Below are 6,699 nucleotides of genomic sequence, written 5' to 3' on the forward strand. Positions count from 1 at the left end.
GTTTTATATAGACCCAAAAAGTAATTGGTCTAATTGAAAGAGGAAGAGTCTTGCTTTCTGAGTTCTTTGTTAGGAGAGCTAAACTGTGCTGGAAAAAATGGAGAAAGAGTTCTCCCTGGAGGACTGGTAGTGAATAAGCTTTTCTGAAGAAGTTCAGAACCATCTTGCATTAGAAGAAAGCGAGCCATATATATTTGTAAAGAATAGTCATTTAAAAGGGGATATGAACCATGTAATATTCACGAGGGCAGTCATTCCCTAGCTATGAAGGTTTTTAAGGAACAGAATGCATGAGGCCAGAGGATAAAATGTAATGGCATAGCCAACTTTCAGGATTTTGGAGAAATTGCTGTGAAAAAAATTAAGTCAATTTTAATCCTTTTTCCTAATTTTAATCCTTTAAAAATACCATTACATAATTCACTTAGAAGATCCTTGTCTTGGTTGGTAGTGTTGTCGAATATCTAGTATTTCCACAGCTGTGTTCAGTGTTACTCCTTTGAGAAAAATATCTGTCTTGTGGAAAAAATAAGTCATTTATTTTCCCTAGGAATTGCTATCATATGAAAAGTTCCCACAGAGAAACATAGGTTTATTTTAGTAATACTGCATGCAAAACCTACAGTTTTCTGTATATATACTTATAATGCTGCACACTTGGAATGAAAGTTCTTTTCTCTGAATTAACAGAACTGCTTCAAAGTACTTTGTAGAAAAAAGTACATTATTAACTGGTATTACTAACTCAGTTTATCAAAGCTATGTTAATATAAATAACAGCCTAAATCGGAAGGTATGAATTACGCAAAAGTTTGCATTCAGTAACTGTGTGGAGATCTGTATCCTGTACAAAGAATTAAACAAAAGAAATGAAAATTCTACCAAACTACAGTAATTGTCTACTCAGTGGCTGTAGGAAATTCCTTATGTAACAGACTATTAAAGAAGAAATTATAAGGTAAATGTTTTTCAAGATGAACATTTTAAATAATGCAACTGTTAATGCTTTAATTTACTTCAGTTCTTAAATCCTTGAAAAAAATCCATTTAATGAATGGAGTCAGGATGGCTCAAGCAGATTGGAAGAATATTGTTTTGGGGAATTCACTCAACTCTTGAGTATTTGTTCACTTGTAGAGATGACAGAGAATGTTTGTGTCCATTATGGCTGGCAAACTCATAGGACTGGATTGGATTTGCACTAGGCAAGAACATCACTGGCTTTTATGGGAAAAGCGAATAGCTAAGCCTTTGTAACTCCCAAACACCAGGTAATTTTTTGAGCTCAGCATAACAGTTATTGGACCTTGTGATAAATAAGCAACGTTCAGGCATTTCCCCCAACTGCCTTGCTCCAGCATAGTTTTGCATATTTTTATCCTCCCATAGAAAAGAAACTCATGTCTATAAAGGAAGCTGCAATCTGGGGAAGAGAGAAGATGTTTCCTTTTTCTTGAGATTAATACAGTCTCCCAATTAGTATACATTTCCCCAAGCTGAAAAAATTACAATTTCTGAATACAGAGCTTTGAAGTCAACGCCCCAAGTAAACCTCGTTACCCATAGGACTAGAATTCCCAGATGAAAATGTGAGAATAAGTAAAAAAAATTACTACTTCTAGTCACCAGGACAGGGATTCCCAGGTGTAGGCATCAATGGCAGGTGAACCTATATAAAATACAGGTCAAACGTTACTTCTAGTTTTAATGAGTGACCAAAATAGAATGATCCATGTAAGCTGCCTGGGCTCATATAATAGTACTCAGCTACTGGGCAATGACAAGATGTAAAGTTGTCATCGGCTCTCTAGCCCACCTCACTGTTCAAATGAGATTCCCCTTTGTTTGTATCTTCTTGTATCCTGGGAAACTCAGTTCATTGGTGGGAATTTTTAATAGACATGACTGCAGAGAAGAGGCGGTGGTGTATTGCTCCAAGAAACTTCATAGCAATGACCAGATTGTGTATTGGGAAACTTCATTAACTGTGTTCACAGGCTGATAAAGTCAGTAAGTACTTAATGGAAATGTGCAAAATTATGTTTAGCAGCAGTTAGGCAGGGCTGTGTGGCAAGTACGTAAGAGCATGAGAGCAGCTGTGCTGGATCAGATCAGAGCCCATCTAGTTCAGTCCCCTGTCTCTGACAGGGACCAGAAATAGTTCCACAGAGAAAGGGTATTGCTGTTTATGGTGTTCCTTTGCTTTTAGTTTCCCTGAAGCAAAATAGAGCTAGCTGTGTTTTTAAGACAGCTGTTTCACTTAGTTTTGAGATTCACCCTGAGGAAGTTTGGCTTTTTTTTATGCCATTCCTTTTAAGACTGATCAAACGTAATGCAGTTTAGATAAGGACATTTATTGTGTGAAAAAGCTGACACCATAATACTAGCAAATCTGTTGGTTTAGTTTTCCTTTATTAACTGGAGTATTTCAGTATCATAATATGGATGGTAATTTATCATTAATCGTTTTATGGTGTGATCAGAAATGTTTTATGCAGTACTCAACTATGTAAGTTCTTTTAGGGATATACAATGGTGTATGAATGTTTTCCCAAAGGTAATTTAATGACGTAGTAACTGTTGCAACTTTTTCATCTCGCATCATATGTAATGGAAGATGTTTATGAAAAGTTCTGTTTTATATTCTCTATTCACTTCTTAAACTGAAAAGGAAAAAAACAGTGCTAAGTGTTTACGGGTCTATCCTGATGGAATTTTTATGTGGAACAGGGTGTCTGTTAGCAAGGAACATTACATGTGTAATGAGACTTTGTAACTTGGATATTGGGAACATTAAAGCAAAGCATTTCCATTGAATTTAATCACAGCAGTTGTAACAAAATTGTTAAAATTATGCTTGCTAGCATTTGAGTATAGCTGCTTGATGCCTGAGTCGGTGTAAAACTTTTGAGTGATATGATAATTTATTAGAAAAATAAAAAGCTAAATTCATTTTGATCATATGATCATTTTTTAATGTGGAAAAGAAGATCTGTTTAATACATTTTAGAGTTTTGTAAGTGACGTCTTCACTACTTTTAGATGGAAAAAGTGTTCCAACATTTTTCCACAATATTTTGGGCCTTGCAACTGTACAGAAGTTGTTGACATCATTAAGTCAGAGCTCTTATTTCACATGTCCGCTTTTTTTTCCTCATTTAAAATGGTTTTCAGTGTGCCAAGAGAAGTAAAATTAAAGCCTTTACCCTTGAAACAGAGATTTGGGGATTTAGTGGTAACTAGCTATAATAGATGGGTAATGTTACTGAATAGGGATCTCTGTCTTTTGTTCGTTAGAAAACAGGAATGTATGTCTACTGAATAAGTCAAACATATTATTATGCAATAGTCTTTTTGGATGGATGTTTGTACCTTTTTCACTTTTCAAGGCAACAGTAAGACTGTTATGTAGGCTTTCCTCCAAACGAGTGTAGGTTACATGGTTGACTGCTGTTTCTGGTCCAGTAAATCTTTAAATGCTTCCTGCATGCAAAACCAGCTTTAAAAGTAAGTCTCTTTAAAAACATGGGCTCTTTCCAAAGTAGGTTTCACAGCCGTGGTTGGGGCATTCTACAAGATGGCCATAGTATGATTCTGACCCCCTTTAAGTGCAGTGATTTGACCTGAATTCTGGTCTTCCAAAACTTGATCAATAACTTCAGCAAGGAGTGGGTGTGTAAAAGTTGTAACACATGTTGATACTGCATGTTCATTGTTGCTTTCTGCATTTAAACAGAAGGAGTGACCCTGATTGTTTCAGGCTGTAAATCCAAAGAGGATACAGGCAGGTCCCTGTGGTTACATTTTCAAGTGCCTACACTTCCAAATGGGTAGAAATTTTGAAGCTTACTTTAGGAAGCTTCGAAATTCCAGAGCACCAGATGTTGTATTGGCCTACAAACTTATGATCCTGCAGACTTGTTTTCTGAAAACTGCTTCATATAGAAAGTCATCAGGATTACTGTGTAAAATTATTTTGGTAGTATTTTCTCATATTTCTGGTATTTTACTGCTTGTAATCTTGTGTTCCCTGCAAATTGTATACATTAGAATATAAACATAGTACTTAAATTAGAAAAAGTTTTCTCATGACAGTTTCAACTAGTTAACATTTGTATTACCATGTAACAGTAATTATAAACTGTTTGTTTTCCTGCTCTTATATAACTGTTGATAAAATAGTGACTTGAGAGAGATGTTAAAAGTTTATTGATTTCTTTTACTGAAAGAGTAAACATTGTTGGTGGAGAAATGATGAAATCGTGCCTCCTGGTTCTGATTGTTTTTCTTACTGAATGCTAAGGGGTTTTTGCAGTAAGTGCAAGCATGATGCATGTTTCAGAATCGAAATTCAGAATTTGTATCAACCACTCTATATGTTTTGTCTCTCTCTGTTATGTAAAAGAGAATTCATCGAGTGAAATTCACTTTGTTGTCTTGGGCCATTAGAAAGCTAGTGGTCGTGCCTCAAACTCCTGTTTTGGGGCAAAGTTGAGTGATTTGTTGCTTTGGCATGAGGGGATCTCTTTATTCTTTATTAAATTGAAATGGAAAATGGAGAAGGGTGTGTACTGTGAACTCTACATTTTTGAGGTCTCAGAGGTTCTAACAGCCTCAACACATGGGAATTAATAACAACAATCTCACTTTGGGGAGGCATTTGATGCCTTTATTTTTCTGAGGGTTTTTTTCTAAATAAAGATCTTTTACGTTATTTTAGAGAAAACATTGCTTCTAATCATTGCTTCAAATTCAGAAAGCTACCCAAGCTTCCATGGTAACAACCTTATTTTGTTGTACACCTTTGCAGTTTGTATTTTACCAGAAGTCTATGTCCCTGTGCACAAAGCAACAGGTCAGGCAGATCCTCAAAGTTCTGTCATCATCTAATCAGTAAAAAGATCCTACTCAATAAAAATATCAGCATCAATACCTTTTCTATTAATATGGTGATAACCACAGGATGTCTTCTGTTACGTTTGAATTTATAATGGGACCTACCTGAAGGATTTAGCAGGTCTTGTCCAAATTCTTATGTATGATGGATGAGTCAACAATGCAAATCAGAACTTAGAGATCTAACAGAGAGAGAGTCTAAAGCCCCAAAATTCCTCTTATGCCACAAAGCATTGTGGTCCTGGAATTGCTATGGCTATTGAATCCTAACCTTGGCTATTCTGGATCTTTTACTTGAAAATCTCTTATGCCACAAAGCATTGTGGTCCTGGAATTGCTATGGCTATTGAATCCTAACCTTGGCTATTCTGGGTCTTTTACTTGAAAATCTCTTATGCCACAAAGCATTGTGGTCCTGGAATTGCTATGGCTATTGAATCCTAACCTTGGCTATTCTGGGTCTCTTACTTGAAAATCTCTTACTCTCTCATAGTTTCAATGTTTACATTATATCCTTGTGTTCAGATATATTTACCTTACATTTGTCTCTGTCTGGGTTACTAAAAAAAATTTATTCAGGTTCTTGCCCTACTCTAAGTAGTTTCCTCTCTGAAATGATTAAAAATCTCTGATGGGACATCTTTGTAGAACTTACAGCTTGTTCTCTCTTGAATTTATCTGTGAATACAAATGGCAGCTACATCTGCATCTGGAGAACAGGAGAAATGAGAGCACTTCTGTACATCTACCCAAATCCGATTGTTTGTCAAAATTCTTACTTGATTGGCTTAACAGTTTTTTTCCCTCAAACCACATTCTCATCAGGGACTTGCCAATTTGCATAAAGTGCCTTTCTGTGGGCAGTCATTATTCTACCTATCTAGGAATAATGTGAAGGCTCTCCCAGTATATCTCAATTGAGCTTCTTGTAGACTGAAAGATCAAGCGGTGCCTACTTCTGTAAGACTTAGGAAATTTCAAAGGACTAGTATGACCGAGGTTCAAGCAAGTTACTTCAATTCCGCAAGAATATCTATTACACGGCTATTACATGCTTTGGTCCATTCCGTTGTATAAGATGTCTGAGTCTGATAATACTTTAGCAGAACTATATTCCATTCTCAATCTAATTGCCTTCTTGAAGGATATTAATTTCCAAGGTAAGTCTGCAAAAATTAATTATTTGCTCAAATATATTTTAGAGAATAGACAGTAACTGTAGGGGTTTTGTGTTGAGCTGTCCTTGCATATTTTTATCCTACTGGTGGCGAAAGATTCTGAATTTGTTCCCATATTTGTCTTGACGATGAATGCTCAGGTCACTTTTCTATGTCTTGCTGTCACAAGCTGTAAAATGGTGATAATCCCATTTACTTTGTTTATAAAATCCTTTGAGGCTCACTGTTAAAAAGTAGTGGGATTTTTTATAATAAAGCCCATTTCCCTTCCAATGTAGTTGGTAATTTTGAAGAGTGAACAGACTTAAACTGCCTACATTTGACATACGGAAATGTTACCCAAGTTTAATTGTCCGTGTACTACTTAAGTGAGTAAGCATCCATTTGTTGCACACCCTTCATCCCTTGGCTTCTTTCTCCTTCTTGGTCTTCTGCTTCTGCTACTGTTGTGTTCCAGTTCCAAAATTTTTTTTCTTCAGTCTCTCTGTTTCACAACTGTGGCATTATATTTCCACCGTAACTTTGCTTGAAGTCATGTTATGTTATTGAGTGCTTCTTGTAGGAACAACTCATTACAGCATACTTTCAGGCAAGCTTGATACTCATTGCATTAAATGACCAAAGG

The 6,699-nt window shown here is 36.0% G+C and overlaps 1 protein-coding gene across 2 annotated transcripts in view; it reads left to right on the forward strand.

Annotated features, from left to right (window-relative positions):
- Positions 1–6,699, forward strand: part of CENPP (centromere protein P) — a 149,924-nt gene that overhangs the window by 88,890 nt on the left and 54,335 nt on the right. The window lies entirely within an intron of this gene.

The sequence above is a fragment of the Gavia stellata genome, chromosome 12 (genome assembly GCF_030936135.1).
Source record: "Gavia stellata isolate bGavSte3 chromosome 12, bGavSte3.hap2, whole genome shotgun sequence".
In the NCBI taxonomy this organism is placed as follows: Eukaryota; Metazoa; Chordata; class Aves; order Gaviiformes; family Gaviidae; genus Gavia; species Gavia stellata.